The 19,003-nt window shown below is 46.3% G+C and overlaps 2 long non-coding RNA genes across 3 annotated transcripts; one reads left to right on the top strand and one right to left on the bottom strand.

Moving 5' to 3' along the window:
• Window positions 1-10,353: 10,353 nt before the first annotated feature.
• Window positions 10,354-12,662, bottom strand: LOC310698662. 2 transcript variants are annotated; one of them, XR_014521673.1, is made up of 3 exons: window positions 12,035-12,662; window positions 11,517-11,720; window positions 10,354-10,489 (listed from the first exon to the last, which is right to left on the bottom strand). It is a non-coding gene; the product is annotated as an uncharacterized lncRNA (long non-coding RNA). The 2 variants fall into 2 exon arrangements; XR_014521672.1 differs by having other exon boundaries at window positions 10,354-11,720.
• Window positions 12,663-12,792: 130 nt separating this feature from the next.
• Window positions 12,793-13,842, top strand: LOC310697889. The gene is made up of 2 exons (XR_014521251.1): window positions 12,793-12,989; window positions 13,741-13,842. It is a non-coding gene; the product is annotated as an uncharacterized lncRNA (long non-coding RNA).
• Window positions 13,843-19,003: the final 5,161 nt, after the last annotated feature.

Raw genomic sequence — 19,003 nt, 5'->3', positions numbered from 1 at the left:
CTTTTGAGTCAGAAAAAGTAATGGAAACAATATATCACTCTTGTCTCACTAGCTGTCAGTGAGTGATCTGTTCACAGACTATGCAGTGCTCCAAAGTTCAGCAATCTTAATAACAGCCCGATCCCAGGTTCTGAGTGATGGAAATTTAGCCTCTGTCCCTCTCTTTTTGCAGGCAAATATTGTCCAAAGCTCCCCCCCCTCTTCTCCTGCTTCCAAGGGGGGGAATTACTGCTCTTAATGTTAGAAATTTATGCGTTTAAAACAGTCCTTTCAAGGCTTTAGCTTCCGCCTGTTTTGCTTCTGAATATCTACAAAGAAGGAAGGCGGACTTCCTGTTTTGAACCTTCCCCCGTTCGTAGCCAAATTCAACTTTTAAAAACTCCAATTCTTCGCTTTACTCACGGGTAATTACTTTTAGATCCAATTGTCCACAGGAAAAAGTCAGCGCTCTCCGGCAACGGCTGTGCGGCTTCACTCCGTGAAAGTAGCAGTCAGTTCGCAGCACTGCGCCGCTCACCCCACTTCACTCCAGAGCCCCAAAATGGGATTCCCTGACAGTAGGGGAGGTGCTCTTGGTGCCCGCCGAATCCCACGTTCCCAGGCTACCTCCACCTGGGATTTTTAAAGGGTCCCCACCTTCGCCGCGGCGGGAAGACCCAGTTCTCACGGAGCGGGTTCCTCCGGTCAGAGGAACTCCGCCATTACCGATGGCGCCAACCCGGAAGTCCCCCATTTCCGTACACATTACTTGGCTGGAGAACTGTGCTTCAGTTTGCAAATTGTTTCAGAATGTGTGAATTAGGTAGGTCTGTCTTTAAACGCCAGCTGAATCAGATGCCTCCCCCCATCCCTAAGGGGGAATTAGCTCTCATTTTCTAATCTGAGGATCTGTTTTAATGCAGGTCTGGGCAGCGGCCCTTGTACACACGGTGAACATAGGAAAAAGAATACAGTGCCATGGACACCTTTCCCCAGGGGGTGATTGACAGGGAACAATAAACACAGGTGGACTTCTGGACACAGAAAGCACCTTTCTGTTGTGAGTATTTGGGGGGGGGGGCTGCCCATGGCTGCTGTTCTGGTAACAAGAGGTAGCAGTTCACTTGGGGTCTGTGACCACCAGAATGGCACCTTTCAGACAAGACAAGGTAGCAAGGCCTCCACCCCCAAGGAGCTGCATATGGCTTTTCTGTTCTGCTGTGGCAGCGGTTGCAACCAGTTCCAAAGCCAGCTTAATTAGCAGGTCCCCTGTGACAAGTTCCAGCGGTGCAAGCGGAAATCTGTCTGCTCCGAATTTTGCTAATTACCTGAGTAGGTTGTAATTCTAGCTACACACACACACACACACACACACACACACACACCTCATCTCTCTCTACACACCCCACCCCGAGACAGGAGGGCAGCTGGAATTTCAACGTAGCGCAGCAAAAGACTTCCCTGCTACCTTGCAAAAGCACCTGCCAAGCCTCTGGAGTAGGTGAGGGGTGCTCTGCGTCACAAAAGCTGAGCTGGTCACCCCAAACGGGATGAGAAACCAACCATCCTTTTGCAGGCAGTTTTTGCCTTTTTTTCTTCCTTTCTCCCCACCTCTCAGTCTTTCCCACTTCCTAGAGAGATTCGGCAAATTTGATTGCAATGCTCAGCAGATTCTCAGCAAATGCCCTTTGCAGACGTTTGTCCATTGAGGTGTCAGCATTGTAATGTCTGAAAACTCCTCCCGGGGGTTGGGGATGGGGAGTCCCAGGAAAATGAGGCCTGGAGTCACACAAGCTTTTCAGCTCACAGTCAGTGTATCATTCATGCTGGTGTTCTGAACAGAGGGCCAGTGTAGTGCTTGGCTGCATAGTGTAAAAAGCTGTGGATTTTTTAGGAGTTGGTGGGCCCAAATTAAATACAATTTCCCACAAAAAAGTCTTGAATTCACCTGGGCATGGTGATCCAGTGCTCCGGTTACCACCTGGCTGGATTATTGCCTTGCGTTAAACATGGGGCTGCCTTTGAAGATGGTTCAGGTGCTTTTCCCAATCATAAATACAGGCAACAGCTGTTTTGCACAGGGGTTGCATTCCTGTCTGTCCCCCCCCCCATGCCTTGGTGGAGAATGTGTAGGCCTGCCCTACACTTTTCCAGCCAGTTCCAGGGTCAGTGTGATACGTGTGTGTACAGTTGTGCAACAAATAGTCATGCCTTAAACAGTTGCTACCTGTACAGCTCTCCACATTTCCACATTGGTTTGTGGCATTTTTAAAAAAAGTCCTCATGAAAATTCATCAGGCTTTTAGTGAACATTGGACACTACATCATCATCATTATTATTATTATTATTATTATTATTATTATTATTATTATTATTTGTATACTGACCTATACCCAAACCAGACCATTGGTGCAGCTAGCTCAGTATTGTCTATTCTGACTGGCAGCAGCTCTCCAGGCCCTGGTGATGCCAGGGACTGAACTTGGGACCTTCTGCATGCAAAGCAGGTGCTCTACTTCTGAGCTACATCCCCTCCACAAATTTCAGTGCATCTCAGTGCATAGGCTTCACTCTAGTATATGTATTTTTGTTCACATTACTTGGCTGCAGAACTACATTGCAAAATTCAGAGAAGCGCAAAAGGATCTCTGTGTTTCAGTTCGGCAACATTGCTTTGGAGAATGTGAATGAGGTGGGTGCCCCTTCAAATGTGAGTTGAATTCATCTCCCTTCCCTACTTCTAAGTTGATGTGTAGAAGACTACACAGCTGGAGGTTCACTGGTCCCCTGCAGTCCATGGCCTGTTTTCCCCCCCTCTGTCCTGGAATGATTAATAAATGCCAGGCCTACAGGATGTTTGGGGTCCTTTCTGTGCCGTGTCGTTCGGCCCAAACCTGTGCTGCTTCCACAGAGAGGAATTGGGGGGGGGGGGAGCTCCATTAGGAAGCTGAAATGCCAGATAATTAGAAATACCCGAGCAAACTCCGTTATTGTCAAGAGGCTGCAGTCGTATACAGTAATGAAGCAATTATTAATGAGCGGCGGCAAGGTTGTCATTAATTTCAGCTTTTAAGGATCACAGACGAAGGCACGTTAAATGCTAAAATGCAGGCAGAGTGATGCAGTGATTTATAAACGGACCAGCAGCTGCAACTGAGCGAGGGTGTGCCCACTGCCATGCTGCTACTGGCATGGTGGGGAGAACTTAACCATCACTGGTTAGTTGCTAAAGGTGATGGGGTGTTGGGTAAGGGCCATAACTCAGTGGCAGAGCATCTGCTTTGCGTGAAGAAGATCCCAATTCAATTCCCAGCATCCCCTAATCAGAATCATGAGGACTAGAGCCTTGTTATTTTTAGATGAAGGCATTCAGCAGTAGAACATCTGCTTTGCATGTAGAAGGTCTCAGGTCCAATCCTCAACATATCCTGTTCAGAACCATGGGAAATTGAGTCTTACTTTGTTTTTAGATGAAAGACAATAATTCAATGGTAGGAGGGGTGCCAACTTGGATACAATATTGGGGGGGGGGCAGGCAAGCCCCGCCCACATAATTGATCACATGACACAGCACACAAACATAATTTGAATGGCAATGCCCATCAACTTTGGGGAGGCAGCCCCTTCAAATAGTTTATTGGTTGAACCAAAGGGACCTCGGTCCCTAGGAGCTGGATCTTAAGAGCAGTAGAGCATCTGCTTTGCATGCAAGTCCCAGGCTCAGTCCCAAACAGCATCTCCAAGTAGGGCTGAGAGAGACACCATGACGGAAATCCTAGAGATTTGCTGCCAGTCAGTGTTGGCATTACTTAACTAGATGGATAGTGGTCTGACTCACTATGACTCAGCTGTGTTCTTGTATTCCAGGTGGCCACAGGTTGACTTTGGATAGAATGTGTAAAAAGAAGGACATTAAAGATCAACTCCATAATTCTGCTTCTCTAAAGTCCAGCAGGAATTCATGAAGATTACTTACACTCACCTCATCCCCTCCATCAACCCTTAAAGGTATACTCAGACTGCATATGAGGAGTCATCATCACTTCTCTATATAAGAGGTGGGGAACTTATGACCCTCCAGATGTTTCTGGACTCCAGCTCCCTTCAGCAGAGCCTCTTGGAGATCCAGAGAGACATGGGTCACTTTCATCTTTTGTGGTCCCTTAGCCATCTGGAGGGTAGGACCCAAACCAATGGCTTCAAGGAACAAGAAAGTAGATTCTGACTAAACAATAGGAATAACTTCCTGATGGTAAGAGCTGTTTGACAGTAGAACAGACTTCCTCATTTTTAACCTTCTATTGGAAGCTGCCCAGAATGGCTGGGGAAACCCAGCCAGATGGGCGGGGTAGAAATAAATTATTATTATTATTATTATTATTATTATTATTATTATTATTATTCAGGATAAGTTAGATTCTCTTCCACTGGAGGTGCTTAAGCAGAGGTTGGGTGGCCATCTGTCATGGATGCTTTAGCTGAGATTTCTGCACAATAGGGGGTTGGACTAGATTCCGAGGTTCCTTCCAACTCTACAATTCTATGATTCTGTGCTTCTATTGCTGATTTGTTTGGGGGAGGGGCAGAAACAAAGGAATATACCTTATACCCAATCAAACCCTGACTCCATTTAGCTCCATAATGTCTGCACTGACTAGCAGCATCATTCCAGGGTTTCAGAGAGTGGATTCTCCTGGTCCCAAGTGGAGGTGCACATACAGTGATGGTGTTGCTGTCTAACAGCAAGAGGCAGTATTCCTCAATATCAGGAAAAATAGACCACATCACACTTACTCTCATTTCACAGAAACCGCTTAGAAGGTACCTGCACATTTTGTTCCATAACTTTCTTTCTAAGAGGGCTAGAGATTGACTTCCTTTTTCAAAAGAAAGCGGGGGGACCTTTCCAAGGGGCAATAATGAAAGCTTTTATAGGTGCCAGGCTGGGAGCCCCTGCCATGCTGCATTTGCTCCTCCCAAAGGTGCCCTAGAATTCTTCGTTCTTTTTTTACTGCTGCTAAGAATGCTGGCCTAGGTGGACAAAACAGCCTGACCTTCTGCAAGGAAGCTTCCAGTGTTCCTGTTTTATTTTTTGCAAGCTGTTCTCCCCTGCTTCTGTTCTGACACCACCCTTCTCCCACCTTCCAGTTATTATTATTTATAATGAATCAAATACGTTTTTAAGCTGCCTCTTTCCACACTTAGGCCTGCTCTTTTGCTGCCACTTTCACTTAATTAAGGAGGCTCTTTTGCCGTACAGAGAGAAAGTGTGTGTGTAAAGTGCCTCTCAGAAGGAGGGGGATGTACAGACATGAAGAGCTGCTGTCGGTCAGATCTCTGCTTTCCAATTTATGGCCTCGGCACATTCATTTGGAAAATGGCCATGGCTTCCTGGTAGCTGAGTGCAGGGCTAATGCGAATGCCTTCAAATTAATAGTGGCTCACACCTTTCATTATTATGATTAAATGAAGCGCTGGGGGGGGGGAGGTTTGATGGATCTACTTGGGGGGGGGGGGCTTAAGAGCCTGGAAGAAGCAGGATGTGTGTGCATTTTCATTTGGTTGCGTCGTGATGTCAACCTGAGATGGGGGAGAAATGGGTTTATCTATCAACCAGCTCCTGGAACAATATGGGGACCCAAGTACATCTCCTTTCCAAAAGGAAAGGAAAAGTAGAATAGAAATAAACTTGAACAGCTTTAAAATGGAATGAGACAAATTCACAGAGGATAAGGCTATTAGCCACAATAGCAATATTACATTCAGTATCAGTGGTACTCTGTGTTAGATTACCGGAGCATTCAAGCAGGGGAACGCTGTGGGGCTCACATTCCCTTTATGGGTTTCCCTAAAGTGTCTGGTCAGCCATTGTGAAAACAGGATAGGCCAGGGTTCCCAAAATACGATCTTTGGACCACCAGGGGCCCACAGTAGACCTGTGGATTTGTGGTCCGAGTCAGAAGACCATCGAATTAAACATTTGTACTGATTTTTAATTGTATTCTTATTGCTTCTTTTTATTGCTTTTATGGTATTTTTATGGTTTGAATTCTATGGAATTACAACTGCTACAAAAGGCAGGGAAAATCGTTTGGTGGGCCACCAAGACGCTCAGCAAAGTTCATGTGGTCTGTGGGTGGGGGGAGTTTGGGAGCTGCTGGAATAAGAATATGCAGGTCTCTTCTCTGATACAAAAGGCTTCTTCTTGCATTCGTATACATTTTTCTTCCAAACGGGAACTAGACTAGATGACCCTTGGGGTCCCTTCCAATTCTATGATTCTCTTTTAACATACACACCTTGATTTAAAGTGCAGGTGGGGAGAAGCCTCATCACCTCCTTGGCACATGCGGGGGGGGGGGGGCAGAGACAAAACCGGGCAGCGCAAGTTATGTAAATTCTTGCTTTTCACATTAGACTCGTTTCTACACACAACCTTCTCCATCCTCCCTACAGAAAAGCAAGAAGGTTGTTCAGAGTTCAAGGATGCATTCCACTGAGGGAGGGTCCAAAGCAGGGGCTGTGAGGATTATGGCCTAGGGAGAAGGGTGTGTGGCCTGCAGAGAGTTCTGAGGGTCAGGGAGTGGGACCCAAAGGACCACTTTTTGAAGCCCCCCCCCTTTTGCTTTACAACATGATCTGCTGTTTGAGCAAACTATTCACCATCGTGATAGTTAAGATATTCACTATGTTGCTAAATACTCTATCTCAGGAGTCAGCAACCTTTTCCAGCCATGGGCCAGTCCACTGTCCCTCAGACCGTGTGGTGGGCTGGACTATATTTTGGAAAAAAAATATGAACGAATTCCTGTGCCCCACAAATAACCGAGAGATGCATTTTAAATAAAAGCACACATTCTACTCATGTGAAAACACCAGGCAGGCCCCACAGATAATCCAGAGATGCATTTTAAAGAAAAGGGCACATTCTACTCATGTAAAAACACGCTGATTCCCAGACCATCCGCAGGCCAGATTGAGAAGGCGATTGGGCCGCATCCGCTCCACGGACCTTAGGTTGCCTACCTCTGCTCTATCCCCAAGTTTCTTGAAAATCACACACCCCGAGTTTTATTTGTCAACAGCTGAGAAAACACAATCTAACACACACACACACACAGAGAGAGAGAGAGAGAGAGAGAGAGAGAGAGAGAGAGAGAGAGCGCAACTGTATCTCAGCCTTCATTGCTGCCACTCGCAAAGTTTAAATTTTGTTCTTTTTCCATGGCCCTCCACCCCTGGGCCTCTTGGCACGAACAGAAACATGTCCAGGAGCAAACTTTGGCCTTTTTGTGATAGCTGCTGCCATGGAACACAGGCTGTGACACATCGCATCAATGTTGTCATGTTTGGAGTGCCGTGACTTGATGGCAGAAGATGTGACAGAGCCCAGATGATGAGGGAGAAGCAGAAACGGGGAGGGGGGGCGGAGGGGGATATTCCAACATTTGCAGGCAAGGAGTGAGAAGCCATCCTCTGTTAGCGACACTTGTCAGCCTTAAATCTTTAAAAGGAGGGGGGCCATGAAGGATTGAGGGGTCCCCTACCAACATCTGACAGTTGCAAACAGGTACATCTGTTTGACTGTAGCTGGAAGAATTATCTCCAGAGGAAGAGGAGGAGGGAGATTAAGTATTACTGGTGTGGTTGTTTATCTTTTATCTTATTTACTATAGTGCCACTGGTGTGCATTTGCCCTTGACGCAATAGCATCTGCATATCTGTATTGGAATTGTTTTTAGATGTTTTCACATGTTTAAGTTATTTTATTGTTTATTTGTTTGCCACCCTGGGCTCCTTTGGGGGGAAGGGTGGGATACATCTACCGCTACTACTGGAACTACTACAAATAATAGTCATTATATTGCTGCTGTTGTTGTTGTTGTTGTTAAGAGTCTTATGTGTCTGTCTATTCAATTTGCTATGTGGTTACAACTGTCCATGTTGAATCTACACTGAAATTGAGCTTACAGGCTAAATTCAGACAAGGGATGATCTCTGCCTTCTAGGAACTTACAGTCTAAGGGTCAAACTACATGCTGTGTTAGGCGCACTTTATTTTGTTTTATTATTTGTTAGAGTGCCACTGGTGTACATTGAGCTTTACATATCAGCACGAACAGTCTTGTGCTCATTCAGATTGCTATTTAATCACTCGCCCAAGGGAATTTACAATCTAAACTGGGGGGGGGGGGCAGTCCCTGTCCTAAAGCAAGTTACTGTCCAAATTGAGATAGGTGCTGGGGGAGCCTCACAGCCTTCCATGACTGCTTACACCCAGTCTTCAGAACAGTGATGATTGTGATCAATGGACGACACTCAGGAAAATTTCCTTGTTCAGATGTGCATAGGGAGACCAAGTAGTTATTACTGTTTCCATATGTATCCTGCCCATCTTCCATATTTTTGCATATTTTTGCAAGGCAGATCAGAGCATGCTATGGATTTTAAGAAGCTGAGGTTGAGAGGCACCTACCCCAGCAAACTCCCCAGGATCATGCCTGCTCAGTTGCCTCAGAGCCTTCTGCAGACACAGAAGGAACTGCAGGTTTGCAACATCAGCCACTGTGATTGGCAGGCAGTATCAAGGCTTGGAACTGGCCCATCTTGATATAAACATGGTGTCTTCCAGCTGTTGTTTAACTACAACTCCCATCATCCAATCCCATGTTGGCTGGGACTGATGGGAAATGTAATCAAACAACATCTGGAGCACGCCACCTTGGATTTTCCTGGAATAAGACCTACTGCACTTAGGGGTTCTTATTTCTGCTCCAGAACCAGAGACTCTGGAGCACACATATCCTGAGTTTAGATTTGGGCACACCCTCCCTTTGATCTGGTTCCATCAGCCTGAGTCTCAGGCCTTGTCACAATCTCCTGGTGGGCTTTCTGGCTGGGTGGCAAGCTGAAAGTGGGATTCCCCACATCCACATCCAAACCCTACCCACTGCAAATCCCCTGTGTATGCTAAGAATGGGAGGCATCTGAGGGAGATCAAGGTGGATCAAAATAATAAACAACAGAGGCCTTGCCTCCCTGCCAAGCTTTAAGAAGCCTCTTCAGCTGGGTGCTCAACACTCCTCTACCCCTCACGCTGAAAAGATGTTTCTCCTGAACGTCCCTGCTCCATCTTTCTTTGTTTTGTTTAATGATTCCTGACATCTCGTCACCATATTGTAAAGTTCCTCCTCAGCAAAGGAGGAACAGATTGTCTCCCTGACAGCAAAGGGGGGAACGGGGGGGGGGGTAGAGAGGAGAGATGGAGATGGAGAGAAGCTATAGCATCTCCTAAAAGTATGCCTCTCTGTTTTCTGTCAGCTCCAGAGAAATTGTTTTCAACTTCCCTTTGCAAGAGATGAGGGCCTTTGTGGAGCAAACACCCCAGGATTTCCGCAGCGTTCTTTTCTTTGACCCAAGTAACCACCTTTCAACCTCGAATCTCCACACCTTTTACAGAAAATAGGAATCTGCCTTATAGAGAGTCAGACCACTGATCCATCTAGGGTAGCAACCAAGTCAACTTGTTTCTTGGGCATTCATCCTGATTTTTGTACACACAGAGCTTGTGAGGCAGTTATACAACAGCCATTGTCTATTGAGTATTTGCTCTGATATATTTGCTGGAAGGTTATACGATGCCACAACAAGCAATTGTTGTCCCACACAACTTGAATTCTGCAACTTGAATTCGCCAGAATGTATTTGAACCCCACCTCACAAACTACCAAGCAGTCTAGTTCCATTTTGAGCTTTGTGATGTTCATAGGTGATTCATAGGTTTTGAACTTTTGAACTCCCTGACTGTTGACACCAGGTAGGTGCCTTCACTGTTCTTTTTTTGGCACCTGCTTTAAACATTTCTGTTTAGACAAATCAATCTGGATATGTAGAATGTTGACCTATGTTTTGATCTGTTCTTTCACTTATCACTGATTTTAAAGGTAAAGGTAAAGGGACCCCTGACCATTAGGTCCAGTCGTGACCGACTCTGGGGTTGCGCGCTCATCTCGCTTTATAGGCCAAGGGAGCCGGTGTTTGTCCACAGACAGCTTCCGGGTCATGTGGCCAGCATGACTAAGCCGCTTCTGGCAAACCAGAGCAGCACACAGAAACGCCATTTACCTTCCCATCGGAGCGGTACCTACTTATCTACTTGACATGCTTTCAAACTGCTAGGTTGGTAGGAGCAGGGACTGAACAACGGGAGCTCACCCCGTCATGGGAATTTGAACCGCCGACCTTCTGATTTTAGGTGTGTTTTAAATATGTGTTTTCAACAGAGTTCTCCCCCCCCCCCAAGTTTGCTGTTTTATTGTTATTGCAAACCACTTTGAAGTTGTTAGGTTGTTTTGTTTTGTTTTTTACAATCAAGCGGTATATAAATTTTATTAAATACAATAAAGAAATAAATACTGTCCACACAGATCAGCAGCATCTCTCCAGGGTTTCAGGCAGTGGACATTCCCAGCCCTATCTAGAGCTGTTGAGATTTGAAGCTAGGACCTCCTGTGTCTACAATGGAGATGAAAAAAGGCTTCACAGTTACATAGTACGTACATGCATACATAAGCATAGTAATTCTAGGTAAAGTTTGCTTAGATCATCCCCTAAATGTCCTTTTGTTTTGAGTTTCTGCCCTACAGATGCAAGTTTTGGAAAGGGTTCGGCGTTCTTGGAGGGAGAAGCCGATTTGCCCGAGCTGCTGGGCTAATATGCCTTTGTTCTGAAAACGGGCCAGAGAGGGACTCTGCTTTCCATACTTAGCTCGCCACCTCGAGGTCGTGGGAGGAAAAAGCAGCCAGAAATCCACCCACCTTCTGTGGAGCCCTGTGGAGTTGACGTTTTTAGAATTGGAGGATTGACTTGGGCACTTACTGCACTTTACTCCAAGAATGGGGGATAAATTCACTTTGCATTTAAAGACCAAACTCCTTAAGTTGCAGCTTCAAAAATGTGTTGTCATAAATGGGAATACAACTACCCTTTAAAAGTGGCAGTTCCCCAGATTTTGCAGTGCAGTTCTCCAATCAAGTCATGGGTATAAATATGCAAATCCTAGTGTAAAGTATGCATACAATGCATTATTAGTGAAAATAACAAATGCATTATATTAGGGGGAAATTGTTTGCATAAAATGTGTACCTTAGGCAAAATTGCATACAAAAATGTGTCTAATAGGAAACATTCACACTTAAATTCTGACAAATTTTCCTGAGGATTAAAAAAAACAAAAAACCAGCAACACACACCTCAAATTGCTGTAGAAATATGGAGAACATTTAAGAATGGAAAAATAAAAACATAGAGAAGTGAAACTGACCAATTTGTCCATCGATTGTAGGAAGTCGGAAATGCTTGCAGATAGATTGGGGTATACGCTATTCTCTGAATTATTATCTGCTAATTGTTTTGCTATGCATTTTAGATAATACAAAATGAATGAAAATTATATCAAGAGGCACAGAAACTCTTGCTGATCTACTGAAAGCTACCCAGAGGTTGAGCAAGAGATCCTGATCTTCCTCCTCCTCACCAGCCCAATTAAGTAAGTCTTCCCACTTCTCTTGCAACCAATCCGTCTCTTCTTAGATGGCCTTGCTCCCAACCATGACCTGTCTTGCGTGGACTGTCAGCTGGAACAACAGACTCTTTCTCTCCACAACTCAGGGTGAGTAGCAGCTGTTTTCCATACCAACTGTGGACATCAGATGTTGGGTCCCTCGGGCTATAGGGTGACCTGGTTGCAGATGGAAAGGGAAAGAGCAAGAACTGTTGGAAGGGCTGCCGAAACTCTCTTAAGACGGCAGCATCTGTCTCCCTCGTATAAGCCAGTAAATATACAGAACTTGGAGGTGGAAGGGTCTTCACAGTGTGAAACTTGTACCAATGGGAAAAGGAGCTTTCCTGGTTATGGGGAAAAACATGAAATAGGGGGTGGAGCTTTTTCAGCCTGAGGGCTGCATTCTCTCCAATCATCTGGGGGCCACATGCCAGTGGTAGGTGGGGCCAGCCAGAGGCAAAAGTGAGCAAAGGAATGAATGTGATACTTACTTTTGTATGGCAAGCTATGGTCTTCCTAATCCTCTTTTAAAGCCATCTGAGCCATCCATCACTATACCTTTTAGGAGTGAGTTCCACAGTTCAACCATTAATAACATAATTAGAGCCTGCTGGATCAGGCCGATGGTCCATCTAGTCCAGCATCCTATTCTCACAGTGGCCAACCAAGTGCCTGTGGGAAGCCTGCAAACAGGATCTGAGCACAAGAGTAACTCTCCCCTCCTGTAGCTTCAAATAACTGTTATTCAGAAGCATTACTGTCCATGGGCATAGCTAATTGGGGGCAGGAAGGGGCAGCTGCCCCCCATCAATAAAAATACATAGCAAACTGAGGTTCTGGCCCCCTAACAAAAGACCTACTCCCCGCCCCAAAAACTCCTGGCTACACCCATTTTACTGCCTCCAACGGTGGTGGCAGAGTGCAGCCATTTTGGCTAGTAACCATTGATCATCTATTAGATTCATGGCTATGCTGTGGGTGGAGGCAGTATGTCTCTGAATTTCAGTTGCTGGGAAGCTCAAGTGGGGCGAGTGCTGCTGTGTCCAGGTCTTGCTTGTGGGCTTCTCATACACATCTGACTGCCCCCTGTGATGGACCACAAGATGGACCACTGTCCTGATTGAGCTGGGCTCTTATTATGTCCTTAGATTCTTTTGTTCGCCTCCAGTAAGCCAATGAGAAGTCTTCTCACCCTTTGTGCTGATTGGAACCAATCAGAGCGAAAGGAGGTGAGTCAGCCACGGAGGATTGGCTCCTAGGGTCACTCTGGAGAAGGTGTTCAGGAAGAACACCAAGGAGTTGTTGTTCTGTCTGCTCCAAAGCTAAGCATTCAGGAATCCAATCAATTCTCAACTTATGCAAAGTTTATATTCTGGGGGTAGCGCATATTCAGAATCACATAGAGTCAAAACACACTCTCCCTGCATCTCCCAATGCTCTTCCAAGGTGAGTACAGTGGTGGGTAGGATTGGCAACATTTCTCTCCCTAGGACCCTGCACTGCGTTACTGGAGAGAACTGGAGGCTAACAACAACAGAAGAATAACTTCTGTTTCTTACAGGCCCCCATTTTTCTTATTTGGCAGAGAGCCTTCAAAATTCTAAACGGGCTGGACTAGGGTGAAGTGACTGTTTTGCCTGGTTCTTAAATCCTCACACAACCTAACAGTCTGATTTTTGACTCTAGCCGGTCCTGGAGAAAGCAGCAGGAGGAAAGGAAAGAGAGAGAGGGATAAGGGGCAATACTTAAAGGGTACTATTACAACCACAAACACAAACAAAGCTCCCCATGCTGTTCAGAGCCATAATTGGATTAGATCTTTATTAGTTTGTCCCTTTTGGAGGGAGTAGTTGTTGGGGGTTTGTTTTTAAACCAAACCTGGGGGGCTACATAGTGCTAATCAGGAAGGGCAGGAGTTGCCTTCTGCTACCCAGCAGGGAAGGAGCCCATTTCAATTGAGAGATTTAACTTTTACTGGCAGATAATAATGTTTCACAACCAGAAGAGCAGGGAGGGAAACTGTCAGCGTGTCAAACACGGAAGGCTACCTTCCAGTGTGTGTGTGTGTGTGTGTGTGTGTGTGTGTGTGTGTGTGTGTTTAATGTGTTTCATCCAGGAACGATTGATCGATTTATTTATTTATTTAAAAAATGCATGGCAGTAATTTCTCCTGCTCTGACTTCTGTCTTTGTCTTAGATCTGGTTGGTGGCATGTGAACCTCCCTCCAGCTCTCTGTGACAATTCAAGGAGAGTTTTCAGGACTTGAGTTGCCGGATTGAAGCACTTTGCAAGACAACAGCTACAGGATATGAAAGACCTCAAGGAGCAGAATTGGAGTGTATAGATGTGTGTGTGTGTGTGTGTGTGTGTGTGTGTGTGTGTGTACCTGTGAAGTTCACTCTTTGTACCACAGGCTACTTTATACACATACTGACACACCCATCATCCAGACAAACGAGGCATTATCAGAGCTCAAGGACACATTCCAGCCTGGTAAATACACTGAATGAAGGTGCAAAGCAGGCCTAGTGAGAGGCGTTGCCTAGGGAGAGGGTGTGTGGCCTGGAGAGAGGGCCAGACAGGGAGACCTGGAGGGCCACATTTGGCCCCTGTGCCTGAAGCTCCCTGTCCCTGCCTTAACATATTTCCGTTTAGGCTGCCTGGCCCTCTGCTATTGACTCCAAGCTTCCCTTGACGTCTTAGCTCTGACTGTTCCACATGGCAGCAGCAAAATATACCAGTTCATGGCCAGAGCCCATCTCTGAAAAGGAGACAGCAATTATACAAGTCTTAAGCACCCAGAGTGTCAACGAGCCTTCTCTAACCTGGTGCCCTCTTGCTGCTTTGGACTACAACTCCCATCAACCCTGGCCAGCAGCTGATAGGAGTTGGAGTCCAAATAAGCTGGAGGGCAGCAAGTTGGAAAAAGTTGGTGAAATCCTAGCAAATAAGGTAGGGTGGCCTATAGCATTTAGTTTTGTGGTCCTTCCCCAAGCCCAGGAGTAAAGTAATGGCACTTCACAGCTTCTGGAGGGTTAGAGTGTGGTACAGTGGTTAGAGTGTTGGACTAAGTGAAATATACTCAGAGTCGAGAGTGGATTTCATTCTCTTTATTCAGCTCATGGTGGTGAGGAGGAATGAAAGTTCCCCCAGAATGTCTGCTTTATATACATTATTTACACAATGGGCCCCGTGTGATTGGCTAATCCTGTAGGCCAATCATGTTGCGGATTCACTTCCACCTGGAGCTGGATTGGGTGGCTCCTGTGGACCAATCAGACTGCTGCATTCTGAATCCCATTGTTCTAGGACCAATTAGACTGCTGCACTCTGAATCCTATTGTTCTAGGACCAATCAGACTGCTGCCTTTTGGATTCTATTCAACTCAGTACATAACACTAAGTAAGACCTGGGAGAAAAGAGTTCAAATCCCAACTCAGCCACAAAGCTTACTGGGTAACCTCAAGCTAGTCACTCACTCTCACCTTAGCCTACTTCACAGGGTTATTGTGAGGATAAATCTGGAGAGGAAGAGAGAACATTGTATGCCACCTGGAGCTCCTTGGAGGAAAGCTGGAGTATTAATGTAAAAATATATAAAATAAATAATGAAAGACCTCTGAACTACCCCACAACACACAAACCTTTGCCAGATCTGTGCCTTTTCCCAGTACATGCAGACTAATCTGCTGATCTATAGCAAGTATTTAAGGGAAGTGCTTGACATTTTAATGCCTATTTAAAAGGGAACATTAGATTCTAAACCCAGATTTACATGGAAATATGTAAATACATGCACACACACACGCACACACATGCTTCAGAACTCAAGGGACCTACTTTTCCTGGAGAATGTATACAGACACTATTCTAGCATTTTCAAACAGAATTAGAGTTGAAATACTTCTTGTATATTCATGTCGAGCTAATGCATAAAGATGTAAAAACAGCCCCAGGCGTTTATGTAGATGATGCGGGAATTGCATCCGCCAAATTGTGCAACTCTTAGAAAGGGAAATTTGGGAGTTTGCAAAAGAACATACCCTCCAACATTCTTCGGCTGAAAATGAGGATGCGTGTCTTTAGGTGTGCGCTACCACGTAAGTCAGCTGGCTGCCTCCCCTGCTGCCCCAGCCCAGAGCTACTCTCTCCCTTACCTCCTCCCCTCACTGCCTCCACCCGTGCTGCACCTCATGCTGCCATCACGGCAGCAGCGGCTTTGGCGGCAGCAGAGAGGGGCTGGCAAGAGCGTTGTGTGCATCTGCCACCTCTGCTCCAGGGGGAACTGCCTTCCCTGCGCACAAGGGTCCTGCTTCATGAGGGTTCCACTGTAAGTGCAAGCACTGGCTGTAACTCTGGCTGCAAACACCAGCTCCTCCCTGTGCTTGGCAGCAGCAGCAGCGCTAGAGCACTGAAATGGGACATTTTGGGATCAAATCAGAAGCCTGGATGGCCTCTGTCATTCCGGGATGTGCTGGGGACCCCTGACCGTTAGGTCCAGTCACGGACAACTCTGGGGTTGTGGTGCTCATCTTGCTTTACTGGCCAAGGGAGCCGGCGTTTGTCCGCAGACAGCTTCCAGGTCATGTGGCCAGCATGACGAAGCTGCTTCTGGCAAATCAGAGCAGTGCATGGAAATGCCGTTTACCTTCCCACCGGAGCAGTACCTATTTATTTACTTGCACTTTAACGTGCTTTCGAACTGCTAGGTTGGCAGGAGCTGGGACCCAGCAACGGGAGCTCACCCCATCACAGGGATTCGAACCGCCAACCTTCTGATCGGCAAGCCCTAGGCTCTGTGGTTTAGAGACCACCCGCGTAGCATTCACTACGCCACCCGCGTAGCATTCACTTAAAGCACATTTAAATCACTCCTCTTCCCACCCACCCCCAAAGAATCTTGGGCACTGTAATTTACCCCGTGCTGAGCTGCAGTTCTCAGCATCCTTAACCTGCTCCAGTACCCAGGGTTATTTGAGAGAGATAAACCTGAATGCTGGATTAGTCAGTAAGAGGCAGTGGTGGCCAACCTAGATGGCTTTAAAAGAGGATTAGACAGATTTACAGAGGAGAGGGCTATCCTACAGGCATTGGTTGGTCACAGTGAGAACAGGATGCTGGACTAGATGGGACACTGGCCTGATCCAGCAGTGCTCTTCTTATGTTCACATGTGCTTAATTTTTATTTTATTTTATGTAGTTTCCATGCTTTGGGATGAGACTAGTTAAAGACTCCTGGATCTGAAAAGGTGGGAGCCTTGAACGTTTGCACAATGCGTAACTTACAAACAGCCTGAATATGGCTTAAGACATAATGTGGGACTGGTGAGCACAACATCACCTGCGAGCATGGCTGAAAAATCTGCTTAACACCCTGGAGAGCTGCTACCAGTCAGTGTAAGCAATACAGAACTAGCCGGACCAATGGACTGACTTAGTAGATGGCTGTTCCCTGTGTTCCTACCCTCTTATGTTCTGTGGCCCAAATGTTCTGTGGTCTTTGCTCTGAAGTTTTTGTCAAATAGGGAACAAGAAACCACAGTCATTCAGGGCTTTTTGGTGGAACTTTATTTCATATGCACAAAATAAATTAATACATTTTGGACATGCAGTCCTACATGTCAGAAACAGCTAAGAATATCTGGGTGCCGCAAGGCTTGTCTTTTTCTTTGTTTCATTGCAGGCAGACTTTCTCTTTTAGGAGCTGGGGAAGCTGCCTTATGCAGAGTCAGCCCGTGAGTCCATCTAGCTCAGCCCTGTCTACACGGAATCCAGGGATTCCACAAGGTTCTCTCCCACCTCTCCCCGGGGGATGCCCTTGGTAAGATCTCGACCTCACGCCCTTCCATCTTGGTGTAAAATTTGTACTCCTTCCTCCATCTGTTGTATATATCACTTTTCTCATTATTGCATGATTTGAAGTATAATAATAGTAATAATAATAATAATAATAATAATAATAATAATAATAATAATAATAATTTCACTGTCAATGTCTTCCCCTCACCTCCAACCCTGCCTCTTCCCCCCAGCCAGCTCAGGATGCAAATTTCCAATGCCATTACGAGGCCAAGAGTTTAAGAGGCAAGTGCTCTCTAGATGGGTCCAGGCCATTGCTGAGAACCGACAGCCGGTGTTATGGCTTGTACAGTACCATTTACAGGGCAGCTAAGCAGCTTGGTGATTGCCTCGGAGCCGGGGACACGAGCAGGTTGAACAAGCCGGCACGGCTGGGTTTTTATGGTGATGTGTCTGCCGGGGACGGCGCTTTGTGCGAGAAACAGACAGTGGCTTCATTAGAGTCCGTTTTCGGCTGGCTCAGGCTGCTGGCCTGGAAGCGATGGACGGGAGCCAAGGGTAGTTACGCAAGAGAGGGCTGGCAGCGTCCTGATGCCTGCAGACAGGTCCTTTGGCCGTTGCATGTGTGCCTCTTGCAAGATGCAAGAGCATAGGAACTTAGAGCATAGGAGCGCTGTCACTGAGCTATGGTATTCCTTGTTTAGAATAAAGTAAGATTCCAGTCCTCATGCTTCTAAAACACTGCCTTATACCAAGCCAGACCATTGGCCCATCTAGTTCAGTACCGTCTAACCTGATTGGCTCTCCAGGGTTTCAGGAAGGAGACATTCCGAGCCCTACATGGGGATGCTGGCTGTTGAATCTGGGGCCTTCCTCAAGAAGAGCATGTGCTGAGCCAGTCAGCTATGGCCATTCCCCTAGAGATAAAGTAAGATTTTAGTCCTCACTGCCCTGAATAAAGAGCTGGTTTTAAATAGGAATCTGGGAAGCTTATCCAGAGTCACACCCTTGCTCCATCTACTTCAGTGTTGTCCACACAGGCTGGCAGCAGCTCTCTAGGGTTTCAGACAAGGAGCCTTGCCCAACCCTATGTGGAGATGCCAGGGACTGAGCCTGGGACCTTCTACATGCAACACAGGTGCCCTTCTGCTGAGCTATAGCATTTCCCACAAAAACAAAGTAAGTTTCCAGTCCTCATGATTCTAAATAAAGGGTTGTTTCAAAATAAGAACATGAGAAATGCTGGGGATTGAACCTGGGCCCTTCTATGTTCACAGCAGGTGTTCCACCACTGAGTTGTGGCATTTCCTGTAAAAACAAAGTAAGACTGTAGTCCTCATGTTTCTAAATGAAGGGCTGGTTGAAACAGTGACGTAGGAAGCTGCCTCACACTGAGACACAGACTGGCAGTGGTTCTCCAGGGTTCCAGACAAGGAGTCTTATCCCAACCGGGGATTGCCAGGGTAGAGCCAGGAGGCACTCCTGTCTAAAATGCTGGAGAGCTGCTGCTAGTCTGTGCAAACAATACTGAGCTAAATAGACCAATGAACTGACAGTATAAGGCAGCTTTCTATGTTCCTAGCTTGCAAGTTTTGCAGCATGTCCAAGCAATACATGACGTCCAGGGATTCACAGAAAGGGGGAGGTAGGACCCACACG

The sequence above is a fragment of the Podarcis liolepis genome (genome assembly GCF_965112155.1).
Source record: "Podarcis liolepis genome assembly, chromosome: Z".
In the NCBI taxonomy this organism is placed as follows: domain Eukaryota; kingdom Metazoa; phylum Chordata; class Lepidosauria; order Squamata; family Lacertidae; genus Podarcis; species Podarcis liolepis.
Note: the sequence above shows the minus strand (reverse complement) of the source record. Positions and strands in the feature narration are given on the sequence as shown.